This window comes from Halictus rubicundus, chromosome 12 (genome assembly GCF_050948215.1).
Source record: "Halictus rubicundus isolate RS-2024b chromosome 12, iyHalRubi1_principal, whole genome shotgun sequence".
Taxonomy (NCBI): Eukaryota; Metazoa; Arthropoda; class Insecta; order Hymenoptera; family Halictidae; genus Halictus; species Halictus rubicundus.
The window spans coordinates 9,561,517-9,586,805 of record NC_135160.1 but is presented as its reverse complement, the minus strand read 5'-3'; the positions used below and the strand labels follow the sequence as shown (position 1 = coordinate 9,586,805).

Genomic DNA, 25,289 nt, shown 5'->3' with positions numbered 1-25,289 from the left:
CCTCGGCGAGAATTTCGAAATTCCAATAACTTCCCGCGCGGAGAGTCCGTCGTAAACGCTTCGAACCTGCACGTCTGACTAAAAGGTTGCCCGCGCTACTTGCTGATCCAAAAAGAAAAACGCTCCCCGGAGCGTAGAATTATCCGAAAGAGCATAAATTCTCGTTGAAATTTGTTTCTTTTTTTTTTTTAGCAGGTACGTTCAAGAATAAATGGCCCCTTGAAATCTTGCTTGTGGTTTCTCGAAATAAACAGCTTGGAACAACGGTTCCCGTTGAACCGAGGGAATGGTGTTGTTTTTTCGTTTTGTTTACGAACGTCCAAGAATAAATAAGTTTCCATCAATCGTGAAAGATACCTGGGGGCGTTCCTCCGTCCGACCAAAGCTTTGCTCGCGTCACTTGCTCGTCTCTGCGGCGCCGAGAGATTAATCTTCTGCCCCCCCCCCCCCGACGTAAATAAATAATTATCATTTCGAACGGAAGTCTTTCTGATTGCTGCGCGGGCGGGGGGAGGGGCATTAACGAGCGAAGTTTTCTAATTTACAGAGCTTCTGCCGCGCAACTTTTGAAATTCGAGGAATTTTTAATGGGACGACGCCGAGCGCCACTTCAAAGCGACGGTCTGACTAATTCGATGCTTCTACTACTTGCGCTCCGACGGTCGGCGACTTCCGCGAGAGACCGAGTCTCGAGTTGTATTTTCATTGTCGAGGACCACGGTCCGCGAGGTTTTGTCATTTAATAATTGTGACTGGCCCCCGGGGGCCATTTTTCGCGGAACCGTATTAACCAACTTGTCTCCCTCACCTCCGACAGCTTTTTGTAACACGCTAAGCTTCGTTGTGTTCCCCGAAACGTTTCTACAATAAATAGTCCCGTGGCGCTGTCATTTCTCATTCATTTAACTGAAGAAGATGGCGACTGCAGATTAAAAACGAATTGAATTAAAGTTTTTGCTGCTTGACAAAAAGCGAACGAAGTAAAACAATTTTTCGGGTCAATCAACAATGTAATTATAAACTTTCTGTAAAGAAGACAGTTGTGTTTCTCGTGAACCAATGATAAACAAACAGAAATCAATTAGAGTACAAACGTATGTTTTTATAACGGTGGTCCAATATTTGTACAGGATAATGTACGTATTTATTCACAGAAGGTTGGTTTGTTCGTTTATTGAAGCCGGATAAATGAACAAGAGTCACGTATCCATTTTTACGCTTTCGGGAAGCAAACGAATGTACACAGATGCAGGTAGGAATTATACTGTGTTCGAGAGTCACGTGATCAAATATTTATTTCACGATGCGGAGAATTTTCACAGTAAATTGTTCATTCCAGTAATTCATGCAACTAATTTAATACATCAATCGGATCGATGATTAAATATTTACGCTAGTTCGCTACGATTACACGTCAGTCGAACGAAAAATTTAATCGTCAGTTGGAATTGATAATCAAATACCTGAATCGCGTCGTCAATCATTAATTGCAGTTAACATTGCCCAACTACGCTCGACACTAGATCTATAAACGACTGATTGAACGACTCGATCAACAATCCTTTAAATTGGACATGATAAATTGCGGCGTAATTAAATGATAATTATAACAGAAGAATTAGAGGAAGATTGATTTTAACAAATGGTCAAAACGACACCCTTCAAATTCAATATATTTCTGCGTATAACAAATTCTTTGATCTTTTATACCATTTTATCGGTAACCTTTTAATCAATGCACTTTGTTCTTTCTGACATTTGAACAAAGGCTGGGGGATCGAAATGCATTTTGAAAATCCGAAAACAAAGGCATACAGTTGTGAATCTGTGGTTTCCATAGGTTCGGCGCAGAAATCCGTGGAAAAAAGTACAGCTAGGCGAAAAAGCCATTAGTCTAAAAGACGGGCCACTGTTCAGGCCATTAACAACGAAACTGCCGAGGAAATTTCCATTCCCATAAACGAACGCCATGGAATGGCGTAACGGTAGCGAATCATATAATGGTCAGAATTTCTCGCGTCGACAGCAGCGACAGTGACAGAATTCAGGAACAAGTGTGTGACGTTTTTGAAACAAAATAGAGAGACGCTGGACAGACGAAAATAACAAAAAAAAAAAAAAAATGAAAACAATCGACGAAGAAACGGTGTATTCGCCGACGCGTGCACGTACGTGACACTGCAAACTGTTAAATAATTTTGATGGCCGAAAAGCGATGCATGTGTACGGCCACTCGTCCGTGCGTTGAAACAAACGAGGGATCGGATTAAACTGCAACTGCGTTCGTTTAGGGGATTGCAGTTTGATGTTCATTCCTCCGGTTGGGTTTTAACAATTGACGGATTTCGAGAGGGGAAGTTTTTGAAAATTGCGGAGCGGGGAACCTTCGGGGCGCTCGAGAGTGTTCCGCTTGTTGCCGAATTTATTTTGCGGATTTAAATCTTTTCATTGTTCCGCGGTTTTTAATAATTCCTTGGCTGAATGGACCGACCCTTTGAAGGTCTGATTAAAGTGGATGCATCACTTCGCAGCGCTGGGAATTACTTTATTCCGATATTCCGATTTAGTACTTTTATTCTGTACTTGTTTATTAACCTTGTTCGATGTGTATTTGTTACTCCTGTTGTACATTTGATTATTACTTTTGTAATAACTGGCAGTTAGTATTACGGAATTACTAAGCGAATGTTCCAATTTGAATATTCTAGTACGAATATCTATTCTGGTCTGACGGAGACTATCGTATTCTACTTGGCGGCAATATCAATGATTTCTTTATTGATGTTCACGGTATATGCTGTACGTATTCACAGCTGTCACAGAATTGTAAGAACAGACGTATTGATGTGAATAGTGGATTATATGTATAGTTTATGCTAGTCTGACTAAAAGTTTCGTAATTCTAGTTCAAGGCTTCAGAAATTATTTTTTCATTCACACCTGAGGGCTATCTTTATATTACATTACAAAATTATAAGAGTAAATAGTATAACATAAATAGGAAAGCGGAAATTGTAAAAGTAGTCGCTTTAATAGACGTAATGGAATGAGTATTTCCTTCCTGTCTGACCAATGCGTTCATGTTCTACTTCAAGACGTTATTAATTATTCCTGTATCGATCTTTAGGACTAGTTTTACTGTTTCATACCAAAACTGTAGAAATAATTGCTCTAATATATATAATAAGGTGTACATTTTTACCTGGTCTGACAAATGCGTGCATATTCTACTTCAAGATGTTAGGAATCATTTCTTTACTAGCGTTAGTGGCTATTTTGATTCTTTTACGACGGAATCATGGAAATAAATGCTCGAACGTAAATTCTACAGTGTGCGGTTTTAACCTGGTCCGACCAAAACAATTACATTCCACTTAAGACACCATATTCCGCTCGCTCACTGCACTTTCCTCCACTCCGGCACTAAATAAGACATAAACCGAAACGATCGTTTCTCCTTCCAATCCACCATCAATTCATGCCACAATGCTACTAAACGATCGTTTGACATTTTTTCAAGAAAATCTAGTTCGTCGGGCGACTTGTCGCGATTCGCGAAAATTTCGAACGTCTCGGGTCTCGAAGGGAAACAAAAATTGTTCCAAACACATCGGAGCTCGTGGAGACGTTGCATAGGCGTCGGGCTGGATTCCCGACGCTGCAGCGGATTTAATAATGAGCACAAAGGCCGCGGTCGGGCTGCAGCATCGCCATATTGATTTCGCAGCGGTCCGGTCGGATTTTAAGCAGGCATGCTGGATCCTAGCGGCCTACCAGCCAAACGCTGAATATTAATGCCCGAAATTGCGCGAGATATTGCATTAGCCGGCGCACACCGTGTTCCCGTTGACCGATTCCCGGCGTCCCACGCCGACACAGTTTTCCGGGACGCGGGAGCGCAAAGGCCAGAGAGGGCTCTAACCGCGTCAAACTTCCGCGCGAGCGGATCTCCCGCTGTTTCGCCTAGCGTTTTCACTGTTTTCCCGGCCTTGACCGAGAGGAATGTTGCCCAACCAGAACTTCGGCGTCCTTCGTATATTAATTGCCGGCGCCCCGGTGAACTCGAACGATATTCCGAGCGAACGGGCACTCGCCCGGCTTTGCAGCCTCTGTCCCGTATTTCCGGATACAGGTTTTTCGGCTTTTGTCGCCGAGATTGCGATGGATCCACCGGACCCTCGCTCGTTCAGCATTTTATTTGAATTGTTTCGACTTGAGCCTTTATTGGCTCCACGCGAAACTCGGTCCCGTCCCCACAATTGTGTTTCAAACTAACGTTGCGTTTGTCGTTTCACCAGCTTGTGTAATTTCGAGTCGGGTATTATTCGAATAAAATTTTTTTTTTATCAAAGAAGAAAAGAATAGAAACGAAGGCCGAGCGACATTTTTGACAAAGGAAAAAGAGTTGTTCAAAATTTTTACAACATTTTTCACGGTCGTCAAAATCGGAGAGGAGTACCCTTTTCTGAATAATTACCATTAGAATTTCTCGACTGTGTGCGATGATTGTATTTGTCAAAATAACAAGGTTTATGTTACGCGTAGAAAAACCTGTCATGCGAGAGAAATAATAAATTAGGTTAAAATTTTTGTGAGAACATATTCCTCGAAACTTGTTCATAAATTTTCGATATTTTAGAACAATTTGATACAAGATAGAATATAATTTGCGACATATTTTAACAATTTGACTACACATCTAAATGATTAGGAATCTTTGCTTTTGCGACTGAGACACGACGAATGTTTTTAAATTTGGAACGAATGTTTGGATTTTGGAGGGAACGTCAGCGATAGGTCGGCGCGAGGTGCACTCAGGTAATAGCGCAGGGGTTAAAAATGTCCCGGCAATTCCGTGGGACGACAGTGACGCACAGGTGACATCAATAATCCCCTCGCATGCGGAATTAGGGGTGGCCATTGGCCGAGATTGTGCATGGGAACGTGTGCGCGCTGTGTCTGATGTTCCGCCGGAAAAATCGGGGTGCTTTCGGAATTATCAGTTCACGCTCTAATAATCCGACTTATCAATAATCCTGCAGGATCCCGTTTTGCCGTTTGCTCTTTTCGAATCTGGTCGACGTGGTCCAGTCAAGGCCAGAAAAATGATTTCGTTGTATAGAATTCGACGTTACCTGCAACGACGCCTGACTTGCTCAACTTCGATCGTGGCATTGGGCGATCTTCGTTTCAAACTCGCAAGCAACATTGAAACGTCGAGGCTCCTCCATTGTGCGTTAGGAAAAATGCTTATCGCGAGAAAGTTGGCGGTGGGGGGACGAGAAATAACGCGCCCTCGAAACAATAATTCTCGTTCCGCGTGGCGGGTTGATAGGGAGGCATTGTTCGACGGAAACTTGCCTTGACAAACGTGGATGACAGTAGTTTTATTCAGCCTGGCTGGTGGGAAGGAATGTTCGATAGACTCGCTGGAAAAAAGGATTCTGTTAAAAGGAGCGAGCCGCGATACGTTAGCAATTCTCGGGATAGAACGTTCCGATATTATTCTTTCAGCTAACGCGTGCTTCGCTTGCTGAATACATTGTCGAATTAATTGAAATCATCCCTGAAATGATCCTGGATTAATTAATTTCAGTCCCTGAAAGACGACAGGATTCTGCATTTTAAGACTCTGTAATTGAACTATATTTTTCCGGATTGAAATTTTGAAAGGAATATAAAACGTACTGAATGAGATTTCTCTATGATTGTATGTTGTGAGATAAAATAACAAAAAATAGCAGAAAATTTATGGGAGACCGAAAAACAATATGGTAACATATCTAAATTGTTTTCCATAAAAGAAGATCATGTGTCAACGACAAGAACAATTTTTCACCGGCAAAGAAACGAAATATGTACATGAATATAACTACCGCATGAAAGTAGAAATACCGGAGGAAAGACCAATTAATTATTTCTACGCGTAAAGAGGAATTATTTCACTTATCGCATTAACAAACGCAAGAAAAGCGACCTTGTAATCGACTGAAGGAAATTACCCAGCGCCGGATAACAATGTTCCAGTAAAAAAAACTAGCACCGTTAATAACTCAGTGGAACAAGAGAGACTATTTCCAGACGCGAAAAACACGAAGCATAAAACGATGAATTACCAGCGACAAAACCCTGCAAATAAAAGTGCTGTGAAACCAGTGGAATAAGGAAGATTACTTCCACCGCGACGGAAATTTTACGCCCATAAAGAGAAAGGATAATTACAAGTAATATCATCGCACGATAGGACCCGTCGGCGAAACGGTCGACTCGTACTACTGAATTCCGTTAGTTCGCAGGGGATAGTCGGCGGGCAAATTGAATTTCGTCCATAAGAGTGCTATCGTTTGAAGAACGCGAAAGACGAGGGTGGGTGGGGGGTCGTGTTCGAAACGGAATGACAAAGACAAGGGATAAACAAATGGGGGAAACAGAAACAAAGAAAAGGGAATGCTCGGTCTCGCGCAACGTTTCGATAACATTCTCTTGATTCTTTGTCCCTTCTGTTTCTATGCGCCCGTTGTCCTTGAACTCCGCAACTCGCCGCACGATATCCTTTGAACGAGATCAAAGTGTCGCTGCTAAAATGGAAAATATGGAATTTCATCGACGTGCCGGAAATTCCCCGCGAGTACCACGATCGGGATTTTCGGGCATTTCTGACGATCGCCCGATTCCTCGGCCCTTCACGCACTCCGAATTCTCTGCGTTGTTTGTGTTTGACACATTCGGGACCGGTGACGCGACTGTTGCGTCATACAGTGTCCCTACGGGGTTGCTGGAGGCGCAACGTGTGCGTCAGAGTGCGATTCGAAGATAATTCATTTTTGAATTTTTGCTGGTACTGTAGAATGAGATCTCCAAAGCATTTCACAACGCCTCGTGTACCGCACGTGTTAATACTAATACAATACTGATACTGACAGCAAATATTACCAACAACGTATGTATTATCATCCCAGGAACATACCTATTTTGAATTTAACCGATACCTCATTGTTGAGCTTCTCCAACAATATGTTAAATAATAATGTTTTTGGTTGGTGGAATTTTTTGTTCCAGAAGTATTTTTAAAAGGAGTACGAAGCTAAATAAAATTTTATATTAATTCTTTCTTGCATTCTGCAATGGAGTTACGTTCAGGGTGGTACATTTAAAAATTATTTTTTCACCTTGGACACTGCTTCCCAGAGCACAATAGGAGCGTCACATAATGAAGTGAGTCTAGAAAGCTTCCAGGCTCTCCGAGATCGTATAAAATTTCTTTGGCATCAGTAATGATTTTCTTTGGGAAAAAATGAGACTTCTCGAAGTTCTCCTCGACTCATTTGTTTCGAAAGACGATCCGAGAAGGATCTTCTTCCAAAGAGAATCCTTCGAGAACGGTTCTCGCATCTCGCGAGACCGCTGCGCTCGCTCATTATTTTATCGCGCGTATTCGCTCGTCGTTGGTTGGTTCCTCGAGAGAAATTGGAACACTACCGTCCAAAAGTATCCGGACTCGTCCATGTTTGCAGATAACGTTCACATATCTCACAGATATTTTTCATTTGTTTATTCACTCATTCCTTGGATATTGTATTGTTAAAGAGCAATATAAGAAAATTGTCACACCGCAACTGAAAACACTATTTCCGTCAAAATGCATTTCTTACTTCTACTACTTTATTTTATTTCTATCTGTTACACGTGTTGAGCCTCATCCGGTCACGTGCCACCTATAAGACTGTTTTATTTGCAAAATTTCTATTTTCTAATTTTTTATTTTTCTAAACGAAAGGGCCAAAGTAATCCAGATACGTATTAAATAAAATATTCATAGAATCGGCGATTAGACCACTAACGGTAAGTGTAAATTCTTTAGAGAAATTGTAAGGTTTTTGCAGCCATTGTACGGCATTCGCCTACATGTGTTAGGCGGGTCCGGATACTTGCGAACGGTATTGTAGGTACGCGCGCGGAGAGACAGCAAGCCGAGCGCGAGAAAAATTGTTCTCCGTGACCTTGCGGGTCGAAGACAATTTCCAGAATGCACGAAAGCGCCGCCTGCCTCTCGTTTCCGCGGGTTGAATATAAATGCGAAATTTTCCTGGTGGATCGAGGAGGGGGCGAGGCCAAGAGAGAGACAGCCGCGATTTACATTCCTTTGTGCGGTGCCGTCCTCGCGCTTGACCCGTCCGCCCACTGATACATCCACCTGTCCCTCCGCTTCCGTGAGAAAGATTCCCGATACGGTCGAATTTCGAGATGGATTATTACCATCGCGCCCCGACTCCCTTCCGGCGATCTATTTTTCCACTGGCCCTTTGTGCGCCGTTCGATTCTCCCACGCGCGGATGCGTTTGTTCGCCCGCGATAATAAAGCCCGCGCCAAAATTAACTCCCCCGTTTGGCTCGCTAACGGTTTCGAAACAACGTTGTTGGAAATACAGAGGCGGACGCGGAAACGCAGAAATAGCGGCGCTTCCATCGTGGCTATTTAGGCTAATTTTCGCGCGTAGGAGTTCTGGTTCGCGCGACACTGTTGTCTCGGAGCAGGTAGTTAGAACAACTAGAAGTTCTTGTTAACAAATTTCTAATAAATTCAGTTTAAGCCTGCGACAAAATTCACCCTCCCGTTTGGCTCCTTTACGGTTTCGAAACAATGTTGTTGGAAGCACACGCGAACCCGGAAACGCAGAAATCGCGGCGCTTCCATCGTGACCCTTTAGGCTAATTTTCTCGCGTAGGAGTTCTGGCTCGTGCGACACTGTTGGCGCAACTGTCCTGTTAACTGTTTTGCTTTATTTAATCGTTTCGAACCAGCATTATTTTTGTGCTTTTAATCATACTACACCGCGCACCGTCCGTTACTAAACCGGTTAGTGTGAACTCTAGAGAACAGAAAATTTAACAAAATCTGCCAAACGAAAACTAAAATCTTCCCGACAAACTACTCTCTAAACTCAGAAATTCCCATAATCATCGTAATTCAATTAACAAGGACTTCCAGCCGCATTGTGCGCGCGGAATCGAACGCTACTGATACGGGACACCCTGCACATAATTGTCGAGATATAATTACGGCGTAGGATCGCGTCGAGAGCATTGTAATTGGCTTTTAATTACAAAGAGGATGTGATATCGAGTTGGTCCTCGAGGACGGAGTTTCGCGTCGCGGTTCGTGAAGTTCCCGCGTAATCAGATTTTTAAGACAACGTTAACTATACGTATATCAACTGGGTAGCACGGCGAACAAGATTAGACGCCGGGATTACCATACATTAAAATTCTCCAAGTGGCTGAATAATTACTCGAGGCTCGTAAATCCGCATCGGAGAAACGGGAAAAGCCAGCGACCGGCTGGAGTCATCGCAGCGTATCGCGAACAGACACCGTTGTGTATCCATCGGATCCCTAAATACCCTAACACGTAATGGAATTCGAGCCGATTAGCGACTAACAATTAACCTTGACATCAATCCCTACGCTGGACGTCCGTTGTGCCGACGTTGAACGCCGGACCGGCCCTTTTGCCACCACGGCGTGAAAATGCACGGACATCCCTTTAACCAAATCCTCCCGAATCCCTTGTGCAACACTTTCGCAAGGTGCACCTTAAGATTCGCGACCTGGGCAGATTTCGCTGAAAAATATTGTGCCTCGAAAGCGTAAATTCTTTTCCATTGTGCGCTGCTGAAAATGGTATTTCGTTTGATAAAAGAGCAGGATATTTTTGATAATTACATAAAAATTTTATCAACATTATATGAACGGAATAAATTCATTTATTTATTGAAGCCTACTTCCTGAAATGTGAAATTATTTCTACTTCGAACAGAACCGAAATGCATGTTATTCTCTGGTAAATGTTTCTAAAAAACGTATTGAATTTATTGAAATTGGATGACCTGGAAATGTTTCATATACCTGGTGTGCGAATGAATTCGGAGACCTGTTACTTTGCTTTTTTGTATCAATTTTTATACTTATCGGTTACCTGTAACGCGGTGTAAATGTATAAAAAATGGTGAGGATTATTTTCTGGACTGTATTTTCAATAATTGCTTTGAAAATGAGCAGTTAATTTTTGGGAACGAGATCGCGAATTAATATGTACACCTAGCATGTTGCCAGGGATGATATGAAACAGTATTGCGAATGTTCATAATTTCGGTATTGAAAATTGCTTTTCGGGTACACATTACATTTTCCGCTACATGCTCTTCAAAATGGTGGCGGATTTATTGGAATTGGAGAAATGAAAATGTTTTTGTGTGGTGCCAGAAAAACACGCAACTGTGTCCTGCTTGTTTTCGATAAAAACAGTTGGTTCCTGAGAACAGAAGCATATATTGCTTTCCAATGATACCAATTTTATTGCTGTGAAATGAACAGGAAATTGATCATACATTTTGCGTGGGAAATATAAAACCGTACTTTGTTTTATTTTAAATGTCGAGTGTTGGCATATTTCGTAAATAAAATCATTTTTATTTTCCACAATACGTACAAACACATGTATCTTATTTTGCTCGTTAGCAACAAATCATTTGCTCATGAACAAAAGTTTTATTTCACATTCAACACGTTCGGAATCAGTGTCTTTACAGTGGCAAGTAGAAATGACCAGCAATGGTCAGACAAGAGGCAACATGCTGCTTAGAAACATGGGTATCCAAATCTAACGCCACAAGACACTACCATAAGCATTCTATTAGCTTTCTCATACACGATAAACCCTTTTTCTGATTTGTACTTTCACAGTAACAAAATATTTTGTCTGAAAAATGAAAACAAAGGATTCTATGATGAGTAGCGTTATTGCTAAGACTGAAATTTGTAGAATCATGAATTTAAGTTTCAGCATATATCACTCTCTGTACATTAAATCAGCATTTGTACCAATTTTATTAACAATATTTTTTAAAAAATCATCTCCATCTCAAAAAATCATTCTTTTCCAACATTTCATATACGATGTCAAATATTGGAAAAAATACACAAACTACGTTTTACTGAAAATCGCGGTACAGAGATTTACAAAATTCTAAACTGTTTTTCTGAGTAAAAATACACACCGTGAACGTAGATACGAGAAGCAATTCTGGGATGATTTGCCCATGCTGTTTGGACGAGCATTGTTGCGAAACAAAGTAAAGTGAGAGAGAGAGAGAGAGTGCGAAATGGACGAGTTGCGTGTTATCAGAGCATATTACAAGATTGTTAAAAATTTTTGGATTACCTGGCAGAGAATGGCAGCGAGCACGAGTGGATTACTCCGAAGTCCGGAGGCAGGGAGATAACGCGATCCGTGTCCCGACGGAAAACACTAAATAGCTCGTTAAAGCTGCAACTATTCTCCCGGCTTGGGCACCGTGGATTGCCGGGGTTGGTCCTCGAATTAACGTCGGGGCACGTTGCCCAGAATGTTCCTTGTCCGACACGGGAACAGAGGAGCGGGGCTGTCGTTAGGCTTGACAGAGTTACGACGCTGCGGAATTGCGCCCGACCGCCGCTCGATCATGCGGTATCTGCTCGCAGAACGTTGCGTAAGGGTTGAAGGGGGCCGAACCGGGACTGTGAATTGTGGCACGCGAAAGGTTCAAATCATTTGAGAAATGGCGCTCTAATCTTCATCTTCTCCTTCTTCGCTAACAACTACACTTACCAGTCCGATACACAGAAATTAAAATATAAAAATCTTTAACGTCGTTTGTGACAACGATGTTTTTGACACTGCTCCACCAATTTTTAACACAGAAAAACAAATGAAAATCTGGATCCACGCATTTGCGTGCACGGCAGAAACCAAAGGCAAGTGGAAAAAATAAATACACCAAGTGCAAGGAAATATGGAGATGCGCAAATGTGTGCCAGAGGGTAAATTAAAGGAGAAGTGGCGCGCTTAAAGGGAAGTGGAGAGGTCGAAAAATCCGAAAGGTTGTGCAGCGACTGGAGGGATGCGGAGGTGGAAAATAAAAACATAATTCGGGGCACGGAGGATAAAAGAGGAGCACACGCAGGACAGCTGAGGTTGCCGGTGAAAATCCTGGTGGATCCAGGTGAAAATGCGCCGGCTCGTAGATGGTTGAAAAACAGAGAGAAAACGGGGTAAGAAGGCGAAGAGGAGAGGAGAGTGCGGCATGCGTGGGTGGCGTGGGCCGCTGCAGCGGCAGGTTGCACGGTGCATTCTGCAGAGCTGCGATAATCGAAGGCATTTCGGCAGAGCCGGCTGCTCTGGACACGGCGCGAGAGTTTCTCAGCTCGAAAGTCGGCCGAAAGTGTATATTACGGGAGTCGATAGAGATAACCCGGAAATCCACGTGCGCGTGTATCCTCGTAGATCCTCTGCGCCAGAGAGAGAGAGACAGAGTGTGAGAGAGAGGGGGGGGGGGCAGCTTCCTCTGAACCCTGGATAATGAAAGGCGAGCCGCGAATCCAGGCCAACGATTTCTTTCGGCTGTTAATATACATGCATGCATGCTCTAGCAGCCGTGGAGACTTGTTCGCAAAAAAACGATACCAAATTGTTTGATCACAGAGCCACGAACGATTTCGATTTGCTTGGTCCACTATTTGCACGTCTGGAACGAAACTATTGCGGCGAAAGATAAATTTTGAAATGGTTTACTGCTTGCATAACTGTGATCTTGAAATATATTTGCTAAGAGCATATAGTTATGCGGATCATATTTTCACGGAAAATCTTCCAACTGTAATTTCGTGTCTAGCACAAATGCATTCTCATGGAAATTTGATAGACTCCAGCGTCGTCTTTGTCGTTCGCGGCTCCGCATTGAAAAGAAGATTGAATTTTGGTAGAACAGTGGATTACACGTGCGATCCAGTCTTACGCATATTACAAATTTCATTCGTTCTTGATGCGAAGAAAACCCTTTCGAAATTACTTTTCCCGCGGCGAGGGGAGGCAGTTTCACCACCCACGAATCCTCCGTGTTAACCTTCACCTTTTCGGCCGTGGGGGGAGAGAAGCTCGAACCATGCTGTAAAATTAAAACCAAGCTGAAGAATCACGTGACACGACGACAAACAAAAAAAACCCCTCTTACACTCGACGAACGGCGAAGGGCCTCGATTCTCTGCGGATTTCGAAATACACAACCTCGCCGCGGCCTTTTTCATCTGGGTTGTTGTATACGCGATAACCCCGATGACATTCTAAGGAAATACAGCATCTGCTCCCGGCACGCATTATTGCTCGAAAACGTGTTTTATCGTTTATGCTGGTTCCGAGAAAAATAAGGGACGAACGAACTGGATGATTAATTTATAATGGTTGTTCTTAAGTTTGAAACGTTTGAAGCTTTTTGGGACGAAGGGAAGAGAACTTCTGTCGGGAAAATTATTTACTCGTTTAATGAATTAACTAGTTTAAAGTTTTTAAGTACCACTGTTGAACTCTTCGCGTTTTATTTTTGTGTGGGTACAGGGATAAATGGGTCGCATTTAAGTCTGCAGAAACTTCAGTATTCGGTTGTATTTTTTTTTCATTAAAAAGTCATCTTCGTTCTACGGCGAAGGAGTGATAAAATATTTATGAGCTGCGGTGTACTTCCTTAGACATTTTCTCGGTTAATCCCCTCCCCTGCTCTATCCCGAAGAATTTACAACGTAATTCTGAATTTCCAGCTTTTTATCGGCTTTCAATTTTACATTTGAAAATATTAATATCTAGTTTCAGTACTAATAAAACTAATGGAATGATAGCATTACAGAATATGGACTGATAGTGTCGCCATTAGAAAACTGATAACTAATGGAACAAAACTAAAGTGTTATTAAGAAATTTTCTGTGTTTATTCCCCAACTTTCTCTGAAACAATTTTCAACGTAATTCCAAATTTTCTCTATCTCCTTTTCACATTTCGAGATAGCATTATTGAAAGTTCTATAGTTCCAAAAATTAATAAAAACGGGGAACAGAGTAAAATGTAAATGTTACGGAATAATTCATGCAAATCAGCGTCAATGTCGGATGAAATATTGATACTCATCAGCTCGACTTTTCAGATTTTCCGATTCGTTCGTCCCTTAAATATTCCCTCTATCAATAACTAATGGCTCGAATCGGAGCCACGGAATTACGAAGAATTAAAATTAAATATCGTTCCCGCAGCGGAGTAAAATCCGAGTCCCGGGGGAACGAGTCCTGCGGCGATCGGGCCGCGTCTAACATTAATTACCACCGATTTATAATAACAATCGGCAGGGAGGGGGATGGGGGAGAGAGGTGTGATTTAGTAATCTCGTTTCAAAATGAAAAATATGCGCCGCCTTTCACGCGTGCCCGCGGGATCCAGGTCGTCGACGTATATTCGTGTTAAGCATTATCTATTCGGGAGACGTGCACCGAGTCGCATAGCGGTTCCCGGGAAATAGGAAGTTCGCATACAGGGTGTTCTATTAAAACGAGGCTGCTTTGACATCCCCGTCGGAATACTGTCCAAAGCAATTTGCTTGCGAACTGGTGAACATCGATGCTGCATTATCCTGTTGGCAGGAAGCGAATGCAGTGATACAAATTTTATCTCGCTGGAAGATACGATATCTAATGCACGCAAACACAATATCAAAACGGCTCGAATCCGTACGCAAAATAAAATAAAACAGATCAGAAATAATATAAAAATCTTCCTCAATTCTAAAAGATTGCATAGAATCCTTGATTTAATAATAGCATTGATGTTACACTTAATTTCTAACAAAGTCTAGATTCGAGAAAAGGGAGAAGGGTCAACGGTGCTGGAAAGTTACGTTGCTTCGTACAGATTCTTCCTTGTTACATAACGCGAAACTTGAGAGCACACCGTAGAGTGTAAACTTGTTCTCGGCTGGTTAAGTAGTCGAAGTAAACGCTAAACGAAGCTGATAGCTGCACCGAAAAATATTAAGCAGCGACGGGAGCTGCGAGGAAATTATTTCGAACGATTTCTTCGTTAGTCACCCCGTAGATGTTTGTCGAGCTGGTTCTCCCTGGCGGCGGAGCGGCTTCGATTAACGTGCCTCTGCAGAGAGTGCACGGACGCGGTGTTTGTGATCCTACAATAGAATCTCGTCGCCCGGATGTATTTCATTTGGGACAGTTGTTCGCCGTCGCCTGGAAACTCCGCGAGCCGCCAAGTTCGAGAAGCGAGAACGAAATCGTTCGCCTTTTCGAAATTGTTCGCATGATCCCCGGTGAAAAAAACAAAGAAAATAGTCTCGCATTCGTTGGACAGCGCTGCACAATTGCAAGGCAAATGCAGCCGCCGACGTAGCCGTCGATTCTGAATAACGGTAAGCAATCTTTCACCGCTGTGGAACACAAGTCGGACGAGCCTGGGACCCGGATCTTTAATTTCCTGGCCGAACAAAAATCCCTCCCTTCCCCCACCCCCCACCGCCGATGTTCAGGGCGGGAAACTGGCAGCTGCTTGAAAAGATTGAATAGAATCGCGGAATCTAATCGAAGAAAGTCTCGAGGTAGAATCTATCGGCGCGAAAAAGTGGGATGGAAATTGAATGAGCCGAGGCACCGGCCGGGTACTGTAATTGATCGATCGAGTCCTCGATTAATCCGAACGGTCCGCGATCGATCGGTGCCGCGCCGCCGAAAGAATAGAAATTAAATCGAGCAACCGTCGTCCTACGCTTTCGTGGCGGCACGACCAGATCTTTTCGCGCTTCGTCTGCTCCTGATGGGACATTTTATCCTTAGGGGGGTGCCGCGTGTATTTTCTGCGCCCCTTTGTCGACGGGACCTCTGTTATTGCTGTGAAATCGTCGGGACCTTCGACCGTCCTTTTACGTTAACGCTGGAACTACAGGTTGCGTCAAAATGCCGGGTTCCTCATTTTTTCATTTACTTTCATCGAGATTGCGAGGGATACACTCGCGAGGAATTGTTTAAATTATTTCTTCGTACACGTAATGAAAATTATTCGAAGCCTTCGCACTTTATAACAGAAATGGGTCGGCGCAATTTAAAGCAGGAGACGAATTGAAATAATTGGAGAGTTCGACGTGTTAAAATTATTCTGGTTACAGAACATTTTTATTTTGCATGAAGACATAATGTCCTATTTTTCCAAGTTCTACGTGGCGTGATTATAATTGTTGTTATTGTGACAATGCATGTTTCTCTGCACCGTTTGCATAGCAGGATGACGATCCTTCGAATTAGTTTAACACCTTGAGAAGTTTGTCTGATATTTTCGCTGTCCCATACTTCGTCTTCGTTTTTCTTGCAAAAGCATAAAATCCACAGTTTATACGCGCGTCTGTGAGACGCAGACTCTACAAGGAATTTTGCGAAATGCGGAATTGATGGAAGTTTGATCCACTTCCGCTGCTACTTTAATTCACCGAAAGCGTCGGCGAGGAAAACGAAGCTTCCAATTTTCAGTTTTACAAGATTTCTCGGAGATTTATGTCAGTTTTACGGCGTGCTCATAAGCTTCCCGGACAGAGAACTATCCCCTAACAATTTGTCCGTCGCCGTGCGCGGTTATTTAACGCGAAACACGTTGCGCAACAGGATGTCACAGCGCTCCTCGCACCGACATGAATTTATACACCGAGGAGACCCGACAAATATGAATTTTACATTCGCGGAGAACCTCGCGAATTGATTCCGCCCCCTGCCGAAATCGTTCTCCGCCGCAAGAGAATCGCGTTCTCGACGGCCGGGGTGCGTTTTGCGCTCGGACAAAATATTTTGGACGATCGCGGCGCTAATTGCGCGCGGTGATAAAATCAAGCGGCGGCGAATCAGCGCGTCGCGCGACCGAAACACGTCTCCCGGGCCGGATAATGAGATTCCCCGTTGAATAAAACATTCATCGATCAGCCAAGATGGCGGCGTCGGCTGAAAAGCATAGTTGCAGGATGTCGAATGCGATTTCTCGGGTTGGCCGCTGTTTAATCGCCGCCGCGTCTTCAACGGCTCGTCCGAGAAAAAACTATCACCATTGATTGCGACCGGACTGCGGATTTTTTTGCAAAACAAAAATTGTCTGCACCAATTACAAAACCAGATCTAAAATAACGGTACTTTAAAGTTCTCTAAATATTCCTACTGGCCTGCATTTCATTTCTTAGTGAGCGCACAATCGCGTGTCAAAGGGTGGGCAACGATGTATGATTTTCATCACTTCTAGTAAAGATGAATAAATAAAAATATTGAAGAAATTCCAGCAAGGTTTACAAACACTCTGAGTCCTGAACTTGTTAGTTCGAAGCCTGTAGAAATTGTTCTAACGAGCGACAATAAATAATTTTGTGGAGAAACGACGTCTCTTGGACGCTGTCTGGTCATTTGCCGTCCAGTGGGTTTAAGGAAACCCGCCCTCAGTGGTCCAAGGGTTAATTCCCGGGTTTCCGATGGGGCTCGGGACAAATTGCCCCGGAACGAAGCGCTGGGGAGCGAGCTGCGAGTGTCAGGGCCGCGTCCCGTTCAAGGACGCTGGTCTTCATGGGTGTTTTTGGGGCGCGCGTGCACCGCGGCGACACGTGCGCCGATTCTTCGCGCTGTTTCTCGGAAGAGCGCCGTGGAAGGGGCTGATGTTAGTGCTTAATGAACACACGCCGTGGTCCGATTCACAAGGCGGTAAAAAGATTCCGTGAAAAAGCGCGATAAACCGCGAACCCGCTCGCCCGTATGCACATTCCCGCGCGTGCTCGTTAACGCTTTGAATCGTCGGTTAAATATAATCGGCTGAAAGGGAACAATTATAATGGACCCCCTGCGAAGCCTCTCTTCTGCCTTCCAGCTTCTGCTTCCGCGGAGCTTTAGAAACTGCGCGCGTTCGCCGCGATCGAGAATAACGGGACGATTTCGAATGGAATGTGTCCTGCCGGGGTGAAAGGGCTGGCAATTGAATCGGGCGCGGAAGAGATAACACGGTCGGAAATGTTAAGATAGAGTAGGTAAATATGGCTGACTCGTTAAAATGTTAAGGGAGTGAAGTCGCTGAAAAGTGATATCTTTTCCCTCAGAATAGATCCAGAGGAAATTGTAGAATACTTACTGCGATTTTACGGTATAAACAAAACTTTCTTTACGCACGTAAGGGCTGATAAAATTACACCGTTATTTTCAACCCTCTATAATGCTGTGTAATTTAGAAGCCACGTGTTCGTTGATTGCTCCCCTTCTTGACTCCCCAGAAAAAAGTATAAAATTGTATTAAAAATCGTGGTTAACAATACTTTCACTGACAAAAGTAAAGGAACAAAGTCAGACCTTGGTATAATTTTTTCGAGGCGATCGGTATGTCTCTGTAACCTTGCCATAAAGAGAAACTACATCTCAAAGGGATCACTCGTGAAATTTTCTCTCCGAGTCTAACGATAATTCATTGTACAATTGTACAATGTTAAACGGTGTACTTTGTGGCTGTAAATGAACAGTTTAGTCGTCTTCAGTCGTATTTACTTTTAATCCGTTTCCACCTTTGCTCTCACGTTTTCCATGCATCAAGGTGCAAAGGGAATTCGTAAGTTTCGAAAAGCGACGGTGCAAAGCGATGAAATGGAAAATTTGCTGAGCAGTCTGCGCGTTCGCCTTTCACTTCAACATACTTAAAAGAGAGAGAGATCTTTCTCTTACGACATATCCAAGTTCTCACTGGAAAGTTTCGAGCCCTTAGGCGACCTGTTCGTTACATCGCAGAGCACTCTCGCGACTTTAATTCGCTTGTCCCCGGTCCCGTGTGTTCCGCTGTCGAGATTAGTATACAGCACAGTTTCTACAACGTGTGGTGAAAAACAGATATCTAACAAATTAGGGACAGATGTATGGACTTTCTTACCTTGTGTTTTCACGTTCACAAGCTTTGTAAATTACACGTCTATCTCCGCCGGCGAGTTGGAAATATTTCTTCGAATGAAATATTTAACCTCGTAAGGAGTGCGGCGAGCCTCGACGGATCTAATTACATTTATTTAAATTTTAAATTACAGTAAATTTAAATAAATTTCATTAAATTTCTCCTCTCGGCTCGCGGGGAAGAAAAATGACTGCCAGTTCAAGGAACAAGAAGCGCCTGGAATGAAGGAAATTCTGTCCCGAATAGTAAATTGTTTGTTTTCCTATGCGAAAAAGAAAATGGAATTGAAGAAAATGGAATTTTCTTCAATACTGTGTCAGGAATGACGCAGAATATAATAAAAATCCCTACACAGAGAAATTAATGGACAAAGGAAGGACACAAATGTTTCACTCCCTTTCTCGGGGTCAACAGTAGAACAATTTTTCCCCAAATTTTAAAAAGGAAAAAATGTCTCCCTTTCCATTTGGGGAAGCAATTTTTGAAAGAATTTCATCGCATTTTTCCCGAATAATGACAGCTCTCGAAAAATCGCATGCGTTGACGTAGAAGCCGAAGGAAGATCATCGAATAGCGGCGATCAGCGGCTGAAGCGAGTATCAACGAACCCTGACTAATTAATCGAAGAATTCCGAGGGATGTAAAATTGATTCTCCCATTTGATGCGACTCCGGTCGTTAATTCCCGACCAACGACGCTATTAAATCGCCGTCGAATACTATCCGGCCGGGTCTCCGGAATATTCATCGATGTAAAACAATCAATTCCTCTCGTTCGGCGAAGCTCGTCAAAGCGCGTTATGCAATTGGCTCGCCCAGGCCTTGACCTCCGGTCCTCTCCGCGGAAGCTGAAATATATTTTTCGCATAGCAAAATTACCGAACGCTGTCCTCCCGTTCTCCTTTTTCCACCGAGCCACCGACGACGACGCTCTTTCATCAGCTTAACGGCGGCCAGATGGGGGGGGGGGGGCTGTAATGAAAAATTCATCGACAAATATTTACCAGACCACGTTTACCCGGCCCGGAATACCTGGCAGCGTTCGATGCATTAGGCTACTGCATAAGGTCCGGCCGTTTCGTTCGCACGAACGGGCGTATCGTTGAGTTACCCCCACTGTGTGCGTTATTAATTCCATTTAAACGAATATTCTGACGTAGCATGTCCGAAAAAACTGAAACGACGCCAAACACAATTACCATAATAATTGCTTCTGTAACAAGCGATTAAAGTTTCGGACCTCACGCTTACGGTAGAGGTAGACGAATTCTGTAAATGTCGAGTCCGGATCTTTAATCACACGAGTAGTTATGATCGTAATTATATCGTGTTTGGTGTCGTTTTAATCAGAGAAACGAGACGAGTATGGTGGTAAAAGTTTCATTGACGAAAAGTAGAAAAATAAGGAATTTTGATTTTTGAATTTAACACTAGGTTCATGGGCTAATATTTTAAATTTGCGATTATTGAGACTGTGAAGATCCATCTACGTGGAATTACTCAACGAATTTATTTCTTTAGGTATATATTATTCAAAAAATGGCTGAGAACTAGGATAGACACATTCTTCTTATTTTTATGAAGTAATAAAGTCAGTTTTAGTGCTCCGTAAACCTAGCGCGTTAATATTCGAGTTAATGAATGGATGAACTTTCACGATGAAATTAGGCAAAGAAAGCCTAAAGAAACAGCTGTCAGGCCGGGGTACCTACTCAATTTCGCCGTGCGATTTTCGGGGATTGTGTTTCGCCCGGAGTTGGGCATAATTCGGATGGAAGAAAATGCAATATTTCGCCGAGAGGATTCCAGGCAGCCCGGCCAGACGCCGTGGTTAACGGAGTTATCCGAGGAGTTAGATAGCGGGGCTAAACTACTTAGGTCTATTACAAGTTGGCCGGAGTTAGATGAGACACTGCGAAACGTTCCGTCTCATCGCAATCTGTTTCTCGCCGCGTCTCCGTCGCACAGACCGTCTACGAGACCGAGTTAAACATTCGGAAAAGTCTTTTGAATATACTTGAACGGAACTTCATCAATTATTGCGACGAGGAACACGGAGAAATCTTGCGCCGACTCCGAGACATCTGCCATAATTTCTTTACCGGGGAAACCTTCTCCCTTCATCCTCCGACGTTATCGGAGCTTCGTTCAGCTTTTTAAAGTTAGAATTTCTTCCGAAAGAGTTTACCTCATTTGTTCAATCGCGAGGGCTCGTTTGTGGCTGGGTACCGTTTTTAAATAATGTTTTGCAAGTATGTACGCTTGTTGGTCGGAGGTTGAATTTAATCTACTGTAACAGTACGTGTTTTTGAAGGAGCACACGTATAATACATGAGCATTGTGTATATGTAATAAATATATAAAAATAGTTACTTTTGATTTTAAATTCTTCCTTTTAACTGGAAATCTTCGAGTGTAAAAAAACAAATGAAACCTACTGTATTGTGTGTTAAAATATCTACGTACCAGTCTATATTTTTTATAAAGTCATCGTCATTCTGTAGGTTGTAGAAAGTGAGGAAAAATATATGGGATTACAAACGAGTTATGTTCTTGCATTTTTATCTTGTGACAATGATACACCATCCGCATAAATTTGGTAACTGCATTAGTGAGGTGCCGGGAAATGATCATCCATTTTCTCGCGAGAAGCAGTGGTAATATTAACGACACTAATGTCGATGGAACAGGTTGTACATTCGTTAGAAAAATCGACCCGTAAATCAGCACGCGGCCCGGAGAAGTTCAACGACGCGTTTGATTTATTCGGCGCAATTATATCAGCGTGGGAACTGCGTTTTCGGGTCGTTTGCGGTCCGGCTCGTGCCAAAAGTTTGCACGTTCGCGCCATTCGGTCGGTCCGACTGCGCGCGAAGCGACATAAACATTGTATGATTCTGAAAACCCGAGCGCGTATATCTTCTCGTGCGGAATTTCCCGGCCGCGGATCATGCGAATTAAAATGTAATATAACAAATGAGATTCGGTTGATGGTTAATTGAAGAGTTTCAGTTGAATAAACCAGCGAATTGCGAGCGGATGCTGTCCGAAATGTTTACAAAGCTGTAGAGCAGAGATGAAAATCGGATGCGAATTATTTTTAGCTTGCGCGCGAACGTTTCTTTTCCAGTCGCTTTAATATCTCGATTTATTTATTTAGAGAAATTGAAAGTTGCCTTGCTGCATACAATTATTTCGCGCTTTATTTGAGCGTAACAGTTTATGCGATAACAATAAAATCTCTGGAGATATTAACATAAAATTATCCAAAGAATGCAAATCGATAGTAACGTTAATTGTAATCACTTGTAAAGTGTGAGAGGGTGGATGGTGTGTTTCCATTTCTGACAAATCGCAGTGGATCGTTTTTGATGAATTTAACGACAGCCGCCAGCAGGATGACGATGATGACGACCGGATGCGGGCGTGTTTCGATTTGGTAATCGCATCGAGCGCAAACATCCCGTGAATCACTGGGCAGATGCGGGCAATCTCCGCAACCAGCAGGGACAACGCAAGCTCCCAAAGCTCTGGCAACGATAATTCAATGTTTTTCGTAATGTGCCCCGAGAACTACGGTTATCTCTGCTTGCGGAAGATAGAGCGGAGGCAGGAAGATTTACACAAGCTCCCTGATAGTTCCTTCTCTGATCACGGCGAGCTTGCGAGGCAACTTCACTGATGAATAGACTGCGAATCTGTGTGCATTCGCGCCGTAATGTTGGAATCCAGTATAACACAATATTCGGTAAAAGGATGTAGCCGGATAAGGAGATGAAAAGGGCCCCCAAAACCAAATTGAATTTGCAATAGGCCATTCGGTAGCTGATCCGAAGAAAATACCAATTTTCAACCCTATATGTCGACATGGGGGGGTAGTAAGGGGTGACAAAGAAAATCAGGTTAATCCATCATTTCTCTTATCCTCTTCAATTGAAAATTTTGAAAAAAATCAGGCCTATTTTAGTTATTACAATGTACATCTGTGGATTTTTTCAGAATTTTTAGCTTCGAATCCGAATTTAAAAAGTATAAATAAAATTTTGAAATGCCGATTTCTTGTACAAGTGATGAGTTTATATTTTTACAGTTCTTGTACAGGAAAACGTTCATTGATAAGAATTCTCATGAAATTACTTTTTATAATTTCAATAACCGTGCTAGAAGAAATCAGAGACAAGTAATGTTAATTCGTGAACTCCTGTACGTTCTCTTGCCGTCTGTAATGGAATACGTACTGTAATGCTATACTTGTAAGAGTACGATTCCTTTGTGAAAAAAGCATGCTAGTCTCGGGCTTGATAAATGCGAGTATTCGATTCACAGCCTGACAAAGCTTTCATGTTATTTCCGTGGCTGATTTGCATCGCGGCAACGAATTCCCGGTTACGTTCTATAATTGAAAGAGCTTCGTACGCGAAACTGTGAATGGAAATATATTTATATTCGAAAAACCGTGGAAAGCACTCCTGCATCCGGACCGAAAGGCAGCCTCATTGACTTTCTAAAGAAGCTCTAGCCGAGAGAGAGAGAGAGAGAGAGAGAGAGAGAGAGAGAGAGAGAGAGAGTGCTCCGCGCGAAACAGTTGCCCGACTTTATGCTCCATCTTTAATTCGAAATTACGAACAAAGGCAAGTAAGGAAGAAATTCACTTAAACTGCCCCTTTGTGCTAACTATTCCGCACCCAGATTAAAGTTACGAATCTGCGAAGCCTGCGGGAACGGATCCGCGAGGGTTCGAATAATATCTCGCATGTTTCCAAATCCGTCCGGTATCCACAATTAGGTGTATCACTAGGAATTTGGACACGTGTGCTTTTATTTGACAACAGAAATCCGTATCGTGCTTCGTACTGGCAGATTGTAAAAATAAATTAACACTTTGATACCCTTTTCAAACTCTAATATCGAGTCGGAGTTGTGCTGAAAATTTCAAATTGAATTTAAGTATCCAAGAGGTGCACTTTCTTCTGGAAAATAATATCGAAACATAAGGTATCTATGTCTACATTAAAAATATAAATTACCGCTTTTAACTAAAACTGTTCCCACATCTCCGTCGCCGTGTTTCATTTATTTCGATTCTACGTTATTACGTTGGGGCAGCAGCCTCTCCGCCAGTATCGCAGAATTTAATAAATAATAATTATTACTCGTCCCGTTGAAATGAAATCAAAACAAGGGTGAATTATTGCAGGCAAATTAAATGTTGTTGCACGGTTGCATTCCAAATGTAAATATGACAAATGGAGCAGTGCTTTAAGAAAATTTTTCTCGATTACATTTCCACGATCCTTCGAGAACAACCGACGTACAGAAACCCGGACTTGAACCGAATTCAGAGACCGGCTCTCTCCGCCCTGCTTCGATAAGTACCAAATTGCCATAGCAATCATTTCGAAGGTTAATAGGCGTTCGCAAAGCACGCGAGCACCCGTGCAAATGGTCCAATTAGTTCGCGCCGCTGGAAATTATGTTGGCGTTGAGTTTCCGTAGACGCGTACAATTAGACGCCGTCTAATTACAACGAAATCTTTCGAAATCTCTTTTCGGAGATCGCAGGAAGCGCTCTTTTGCATGTCGCTCGAAATAGAGTGCTAACGAGACTCGGGACGCGAGAGGATACTTTCGACGGGGGCCGCACGATCGTTTATGCGAACGACGGCTAGCGCGCGCGCAATTAAACAAAACACGCGACCTACATTATTCAGCGGCGCCCACCGACGAATTCCAATTAACCACGTACCAGCAGCCGGGCCCGTGTGATCCTATTAAAATTTAAGGGCGACCAATGTAAATGTTTCGCGCGGAGACGTCTGCCGCGACACCGGACGCCGTGTCACCTAAATCACCGAATTCGACCGCAGGACTACGGTAATTAATTGGTGACTGTCGGCCGTGTTCTCGAGTTTCCAGCCTGACGACGTGGCGCGGAACTTATTGCCCCTGTTAGAGGCATTATTGAGTCGTCCACAGGTTATGTTTGCGCTTAACTCTCGCACGGTCCTCGGAAATAATTTTTGGTCGTAACAATCTGAAACGGGCGTGATCTTTGGAAACTTTTTCTGAACAAATTAATCGACCTCCTGTTAAAACGAGTAGCCTAGTTGAAGGTACATATGTTGAACAACTTTTCGTAATTTTTTTTATCGTGAGACGTTAGAAAATGCCTGAGTGACAGCTTCAATCGTAACACACTTTTACGATTTTCTTTATTTTAAAGAGTCGTACCAATAACTCGAAAGAAAAGTGGTTTTCGCGAATTTTTTCTGGGAAATGAGTGCAGTGTTTTTTGTAGATCTCTGATCTTTTAAGATTACGATAAATCGCCCGAACGGTGCGCTCACAAAGCGTCGCCAAGCTCCCTGTGCCATAAGCCACGGATCTCTGAAGTTTGAGAACTGCGATCGGTCTCGTTAATTTTCAACTATTGTCGCAATAGAAACGTGCGAAATAAATTCGCGACTAATACATACGCGTG

General features: G+C 43.0%; 1 protein-coding gene and 1 long non-coding RNA gene across 10 annotated transcripts in view; both read left to right on the top strand.

Annotated features, from left to right (window-relative positions):
- The window catches only part of LOC143359657 (phosphatase and actin regulator 2), a 349,047-nt gene that overhangs the window by 226,107 nt on the left and 97,651 nt on the right, over positions 1-25,289 (top strand). The window lies entirely within an intron of this gene.
- The window catches only part of LOC143359675 (uncharacterized), a 106,075-nt gene that overhangs the window by 79,590 nt on the left and 1,196 nt on the right, over positions 1-25,289 (top strand). The window lies entirely within an intron of this gene.